The sequence below is a fragment of the Agelaius phoeniceus genome, chromosome 2 (assembly GCF_051311805.1).
Source record: "Agelaius phoeniceus isolate bAgePho1 chromosome 2, bAgePho1.hap1, whole genome shotgun sequence".
Taxonomy (NCBI): domain Eukaryota; kingdom Metazoa; phylum Chordata; class Aves; order Passeriformes; family Icteridae; genus Agelaius; species Agelaius phoeniceus.
In genome coordinates, this window is record NC_135266.1 from 45,102,888 (window position 1) to 45,110,915 (window position 8,028).

Genomic DNA, 8,028 nt, shown 5'->3' on the forward strand with positions numbered 1-8,028 from the left:
CCATCTTTTGCCAATACCAGCTGTATAAAAATCCCAGATTAGACAATTACTAAGTCATTTACTCATAGGGACATTTCCTTTTTAACCCAACAAAACTAGAAAGTGATTTATGCTTTCTCTCTATATGTCTATCTACCTATCTATCTATCTAATCTATCTATCATTTCAGTTATATATGTGAAAAGCAGCTGTGATTTCTGTTGCATAAGCTTATTTTTTAAAGTTACTTGGAGATATGAATAGTTGAAAAGTATAATTTATATCTCACATTGTCTGAAAAAAATCTATATACATTTGTGAAGAGTGGATAGGCATCCTGGAAAAAAATAATCCAGTCAGACTTTGTCTGACTAGGACGTTGAATTGTTGTTTTTCACCAGATGAATATCAGCCTACAGTGAGCTTCCTGTAGCAAAATTATCAGATATGTCATTTTCCTATTAAAAAGAGAAATACTAAGCAATGAAATGGTATACAGCATTGATTAAGGCATTATTTGAGTACTGTATGTCCATATTTTAAGAAAGGTGTAAAAAATTAACCAGGGTTGAGGGGGCCTAAGAATAGGAGCATTATCTACTTATTAAAATGAAGATTGAAAAAATATATAATGTACACTATAAATAGAATATATAGAATAGATACAGGACCCATTTATAATAAATAGGATAGACATTTGTACAAGGAGGTTCATGTTGAAGGTGGAAGGATCTTTTTTAATTAGCAGGGAAAGCATTATAAAATCTAATAGCCTCCAGCTGAAATAAGCAGAACTTTTACTAGAAATAAAATATAAACCTTTAATAGCAAAAACAATTATTGCATGGTAATTTTCCCACAATTTACAGTCTTTAAAATAATAGTGGAAATCTTTTTGATGTGCTTTAGTTTAACAACAAATTACTAGACAGATTTAGAAAGGTATCAAATTAGTATAATCTCTTGTTTGAAAGTCCTCCACTTTCCCCCCTCCTAAATATGTTCAACACCTACTGAAATCACTGCCAGTGAGTTTAGTCTCACTCGTCTTGTCTTCAGTACAAATAATCATTTTACATTTTACAATGCAATTAGAAAGTGTTTCTGCAAGACAAATCCTATGGAAAGATTCAAAAATATTTTTTTCATGATCCAACCATTCTCAGAAATTACTACTTCTTCAGCCTATTTGTTCTTTATCCTCTGGTTTTCCTCTAATAAGATTCCAAACAGCTGTATGTTATCTGAGAATTTTTTCAGGTTCATTCCACTGATTTTAGGAGCTTTTTGTTTTGAAAAAAAATTTCACTTCATACTGCAGAAGTTAGATTAAACTTCTTTCTCAACACACTGTTTGCTGACTTAAGTATGCTGACTTTGAAGCGCATTCGTTGGATGTGAAGCAGTGAAATAGAGATGGATGTGGCACACTACAGCATAGATCTGTAGCTGAGAACCTGCTTCAGGTCCAGACCTGTTCCAGGTTGTAGAAACAGGGAAAACAGCTACTGTGAGAGTAATTGACAGTCTTATGGTCAGTAGTGACAGTAGAAGCCTTAAGCCTAGCATTTTTACCCACAGTTAGAAAGTAATATCATCTGTACATCATGCACTAAATTTACTTTTTTATGTTCTTCCTTAACTTTAGAAAACCATAGAAATAATACCTTGCTAAAATATATGAAGCAGTTATTATTTTGAAGACTAGATCTCTGAAAATATAATGGAGTATTTTATGTCTCACATTTTCAAACTTTTTACTGCCATCATCAAAGCAATAAACAGGTTTACTGAAGATCTGAGATTATAATGATCCCAGGCCTTGGATTCCCAAACTGGCAGCAGTAGTCCCACATATAGCACTACAACTCGTATAAATTAATCTTGCTGTTGTAGATAATTGCAATATAGACACTCAAAAATTTATCTGCATTTATTGAAACTGTCAGGCACATTTTTAGATCAGTGACCATTCTTCCTCTTCTATTACTTTTCTAAAATAATGCAATTAAAATATGTCTGAAGTGCTAGACCAAGAACCAGTCCCAGGCTCCCTCATGAAGGGATGCATCCCAAGAGCAATGCACACTAGCTTCCAGTTATGCTAACACGCAACAGGATACTCGCTGAAGGGAAATCCTGACAGCACAAAAAGGACTGCTGAAATGTACACCAGGAACATGTTGCAAAAAGTTTTTGTTCCATTTGGACACAGCTTGTGGCAGCAATATCATGTAATCTCTTGAGAGTGCTGACGAAATATCAACAACATTTTTAATACTGAATTTACTAGAACTTAATTTGAATTCAAAAGCTGTGAATAAAGTGGAAAAAAAAGCTTCAAGGTCAAACAGTAAAGACTGTTGGCATCCATACTGCATAAGATTTATGTTTGAATGGTCAAGCTGGAGAGGCCCAATTAAGCCAAGTAGGCAGTCAAGCTCCAGAGCTTCTTGTTATTCTTTCATGCAGTAGTATGGATGGAGCAATAGTACCTGTAGTTCAGTTTGAGTTATCCTGAAAATTCAAAGAAGAGATAAGATGGAACCATGTTCAAATAGAGACTTTCTGTCAGGAAAGAAAGATGGCAGCGTAGTGCAGTAAAAACTGGATCAGTGTAACTTCTGCTACTGAGTGTATATCCCGAGGCAAAGTAATTCACTTCTCCAGGTATTAGTATACCAATCATAATGAGGGTTAGAAGTTACTTTACAGAGATTTCTAGGAAATTTCTTTTAGATTAACACAAGGACACTGCTGTATGAATGAGAAATCCTGATAGTTGCTACTACAACATGTCACACCTTTTCACTTTTCTGTTAGAATGAGTAAATAAATTCTGTCTTTTTGTGACTTAGCAGCATCAAAAACTCTGTTTCAAATAAATTTTACCTCAAAATTCAGCTAAACAGAAACATGAGCCTGATGCAAGATCATTCATGAAGGAGTAGGCTCTTAGGATGGCTTTAACTTGTCTTCTGTGAATATCTGCATTCAGCCATAACATGTCCTGGTTAACTGTGTACTTTGGTTACATTAAACTGCAGAGTAATCCCGATCAAATTTCTACTCACCGCAGATAATTTTTTTTGGAGACCATTGCTTGCTATGTCAAACCAAATTGTCCTATCTGGAAAGAATATCCAAAAAATCTTGAAAGTTTGTAATAAATTAATAGGAAAAGTTTAAGAAACTTTTTTTTTTATGTTTAATTGAATTAATCCTACTTTCACTAAACATACAGGCAAAAGGATGGAGTCCAGTGTATTGAACTAAGGCACTGAAATTACTTTTTAATTTTTTTGTCTTGGTTGCAGAGAGGGGGAGGAAGTTTAGTGCTGTGTGGTGTAACCAGGTTGGCATTCTACACTACTCAGATCATCACTGGGGGTGTTGTTTTGTGCTCTTAGTAAATTGACATCTCAACCCATAGTCACTGCTTTTGGTCCCTCCCTTACCGTAAGGTATGGCTTATTTGGAGTTTAATTTCCTGCTGGTGTTAAAACCAGTACAATTTTAGGTTCCCTTTTTCCCCCACTGAAGAAGTTCCAGATATGATCAAAGGGTAGAGGGCAGTTGTCTTTGAATATTTTCTGGGAAAGATTCATTTTAGCAAAGTCTAAGCAAATAACTGTAGTCCTACTGCTTTGGTTTTTAGGGTTTTTTAAAGGCATCTATCTCCAGTGAATAGACAGCACTACAATGGACTACCAACGAAAATGGCAGTGGCTTGCTGCTATTCTGTCACTTACTCAGCAAACTACGACATCAGAAAAAGTTGAAGAAGACAGTTTCCAGCTCCTGCCCTAAGAACTACTCTGCTGACATCACAAAAACTTGCAAATGCCAAGCATTCATAGCTAATCAGCTACTTTGTCACCAATTACATCACAAGCTGCTACTGAAAACACAAAATTAATAACAGTAGATCTAAAAAAAATATATATATTTGTGTTGATATTAATATTGAATAAAAATAGAAAAGTTCTTAAAAATACATGAAAACACAGTAATATTGATGGCAACCTGATATCTGCAAGAAAATGAAATGTTGTGATTTTACTAGCAACTAAAATTTAGAGTGAGCATAGAGTAAATACATTTAGAAAAAATAGACATATCTTTCAAGAAAATAAAAAGTTGAAAACAAAAAGTGTTAGACCATTACCTGGACTAGAGAAAACTTGCAAAAATACATTAGAAAATTTTGTTTACATCTATTTTGTTATGGGAATCAGGGAGGGGTATCTCCAAAGCACATTCATTCTGGATAGCAGTGGTTAAAAAGGAGCAGAAGCCCTGGAACGGAGTCCAGATGAACAGAAAACAATACTGCTCATTGCCAATTACAAGAGTCATTTTGGGAAAGTGACTTGTCAAGTATATTTCTGCAATCTATAAGAATATAGAGACTTACCAGAGCAGTAAAGCAGACTCTACATTTCTTCACTTTTTAAGCCATTCATTTGTGGAAAGAGTTGTTCCCACCCTGCTGCATTGTGTATAACATTAAGTCTGGTTCAGACTGTTGTCTATATATGTCACTTATGCTGTTGTACTCTAAAAAAAATATTTTTCTGAGGAGGAGAAAAGATTTAGAGAACTGTTACAGTAAATACATGTAAACAAGAATCTAATTTATTTTGAGAAGAAAGAAAAATTGGGAAAATTTCAACACAATGAAACAAATACGTAGGAAAACTCAAGTAGCTGGGACACTGGGCTGCCTGTACCCAGCACTAAGGTTTGTCTTCTGCTGCATCAAAAGAAAAGGTTTCCTCAGCTGCTTCTCCTGAATTTCTCTGGGAATTTGGTGAGGATGTGAGTACATTCAGTCAGGATGTGAATATATGAAAATGATACATTTTTTCCCTCAGATCTGGTACCTATACATCATTGAGTTAAAAGCAATTTGCTATGTTATGCATCAGCTCATGTTATGTTAAATTAGCACTCAAGTGCTACATGAAAAAAGATTTGTCAGTCTCTTTCCCTGAGTGATCACCATTCTGTGCTAATCAGTCATCACTTTTTTGAGGACAGTCTTTGTTCACTAAAAGGCGTCTGATATCATTTAAATCAGGGAAAGATAGTGTTTTCAAACATTTTTTCTTCTTAAATTTATGATAAAATTTCTATTTCCTAAAATATAAATCCAGCACAATGTATTATAGTCAGAAATCTCAAACTAGCTACAGGAAGAAGCCCTGTCTTCATCAGCTGTATATTAATTTTTTATATGGCTAAAGGTCTTTTGAATGTCAGCTTCTAAATATGGCACTGCTGTTTTAAATCAGTGCATGTCTTTCGTTAATTAAATGTATTACCAATGTTATGGTGGAAACGCAGCTTCCAAATCCTGCTAGGCCCATTTTTTGTCTTTTTCAGATCACTGATGTTTACAGGTGTGATCATGCAAAGTCAAACCCTTCATTACTACTAGTCCTTGCATAGAAAATGAAATGTATTATAAGCCAACACTCAATAAGGATTGTCTCTGCTTCTTTTAAGAAGGTTATAATGCTTTTAAATAATGCTTTAGTCTAGTGTTCTCTATTTGCATACTGATTTCTAAGTTGCACATATATGGCTTAATCACACTGCTCCTGTTATTAAAACAGGCTCATATTCAGACTTGATAAAACTTACTTTAAGCTGACTCCTTTGCAATCTGATTTTAGTACTGTATTGTTAACCATGCTTAGTCAATCTAGCAGAATATTTTTTTTAACTCTTGCTTTTTTTAGAATTTTACATTTCTGTTTTCCCAGCATAACACAAAGTTTCTTTCCTATGTCCTGTGTGGAATTAAGGAATTGCAGCTTTGTATTCCAGATGGCATTCAGAATCATATAAGTGTATTAGAGTCCGTTTGTGGAAGCCATTTTGCAACACATGAATGAGAATAAGGTGATTTGGAATAGATAGCATGATTTACTAACATGCACAGCATGCCTGATTGCCTTCTGTGATGAAGTGATTAGTTCTTTGCATTAGGGAAGAGCAGCAGAATTTTTCTACCTTAAATTTCTGAAGGCTTTTGTCATGGGCTCCCACAGCCTCCTTGCATCCGGTTTGAATCATCCAGATGAGTAAAAACCTGCCTGTATCAAGTTCAAAGGATAGAGGTTACTGGGGCTGGTTACAAATGGAGTTCCTTGGTAATCTATAGTGGCACCTATTCCCTTTAGTTCCTGTTTATGAAGAGGATGGAGGAGAAGACAGAAAGCACCATCATCAGATTTGTGGCTGATGACAGTCTGGAAGTGCAGCTGATACAGGACTGCCATCCAGAGGGAACCAGACAAACAAAAGGGCCCTGGGAACACTGTGAAAATCAACAAGAATAAAGGAACATGGACAATATTTCTGCAATTTTCAGACTGGGAACTTGATGTCTGGGACTCATCCCTGCATTAAAATACTTGGGGGCTCCTGGGGACAACAGGCTCAAAGAAGGTCAGCAGTGTGTCCTGAAGCAATGAAAGCCAGCAGCATTGGGTGTTGTTTTAAACAAGAGCACAGCCAGTTGATCAGCGATCATCCCCTTCTTGTCAGCACTCATTAGGCTACATTTGTATCCAGTTCTAGGGTTTACAGCACATGAAAGACACTGATAATAAACTGGGCAGCTCCAGAGGAGGCCACTAGGACAGAGAAGTGGAGCACTTTGTGAGGAGAGTTTGAGATGGGTTTGTTCTGCCAGAGGAATAGATGGCTTTGGGGGCAGCCAAAATTCACATAGCACATATGGACATATTTTGTAGTAATGGACATTCATCTTGATGAGCCAGAAAGGAGAATAGGATAAGGCTGTTGGAGCTATTAGTGTTTGTACATCAGCCTGTGGGCAGTGAGGACAGTAAAGCGGTTTCAGTGAGCTGTACTATGCTGATAAGATGATGGGAGTCCAGTCAAGGGAATTGTTTTTGCCCATTCTTGGACTTAAATATTAGAGATATTTCAGAAATCCACTTCTGTAAAACAACTTCCAGAGAAAGCTCAACTGACATAGATTAAAGCTGCATCAAGTCAAACTGTCCTTGTACTACCCTTTCCTAAACAACTTTTTGTAATCTCTGTGTTTGCAAGCACCAATACCAGACAAAAGCCACTGAGGCCTCTCCATCACTCTGTTCTGAAGCTGTACAGTGAGACTCCAGATGGAGTCTCACCAGAGCTGAGCAAAGGGACAGAATCCATTTCCTTGCCCTGCTGGCCACACTGTTTTTGATGCAACCCAGAACAAAATTGGTTTTCTGGCTCATGTCCAGCCTCTCATCCACCAGCACTCTCAAGTCTTTCTCAGCAGGGCTGTTCTTGATCTGCTCATTCCCCAGCCTTTTTTGATCTTGGGGATTGCCCTGACCTAGGTGCAGCACCTTGTACTTGGTCTTGTTAAACCTCATAAGATTCCCATGTGCCCACTTCTTGAGCTTGTCCCATGTCCCTCTGGGTGGCATCCTGTCCATCAGGTGTTCTTATGTGTTGATATGAAATTCACAACATCCAGAATAAATAAAAAAAAAAAACAATTAGTTCAAAGACTCATGTGATGTTTCTCACATTTATCCAGCACTCAGTGACTGAGTTAACAGTCTGGTGACATAACTGATTGAACCAAAACTTGCAAAATAATGGAAATATTTTGGAGGTGACTGGCAAAGACCCAAAAAAACATCTAGAACACAATTCTACTAAATTTCAATTCAAGCTGATTCTGGTCTTTGGTTAGTTAGGCACATATTCTCTTTGAGAACTTACTGTAAAAATACATATACTTCTATCCTTATTTTTGTTTAGACCTTGATAATACCAAGATATGATAATATGTGCATTTAAAATGGTAAGTTAAGGTGAAATAGACATGTCTAATCCTGAGTTCTTCCAAAAGATTATATTAAATTAAAAATGCTATAAACAGTAGCTTTGCAGAACAAGGATTATGATTTTAAGATGCCAGAACTACTTTTCTTTTTCACTTTTGATTTTACTTACAAATTTCTGTACTTTCTTTATATAGCACTAATAATAACCGCTTATCTATGC

The 8,028-nt window shown here is 36.1% G+C and overlaps 1 long non-coding RNA gene across 1 annotated transcript; it reads right to left on the bottom strand.

The window, feature by feature from the left end:
* Nucleotides 1–759: 759 nt before the first annotated feature.
* Nucleotides 760–7,821, bottom strand: LOC143693336 (uncharacterized). The gene is made up of 3 exons (XR_013180891.1): nucleotides 6,001–7,821; nucleotides 4,397–4,556; nucleotides 760–2,496 (listed from the first exon to the last, which is right to left on the bottom strand). It is a non-coding gene; the product is annotated as an uncharacterized LOC143693336 (long non-coding RNA).
* Between the last annotated feature and the right edge of the window lie 207 nt (nucleotides 7,822–8,028).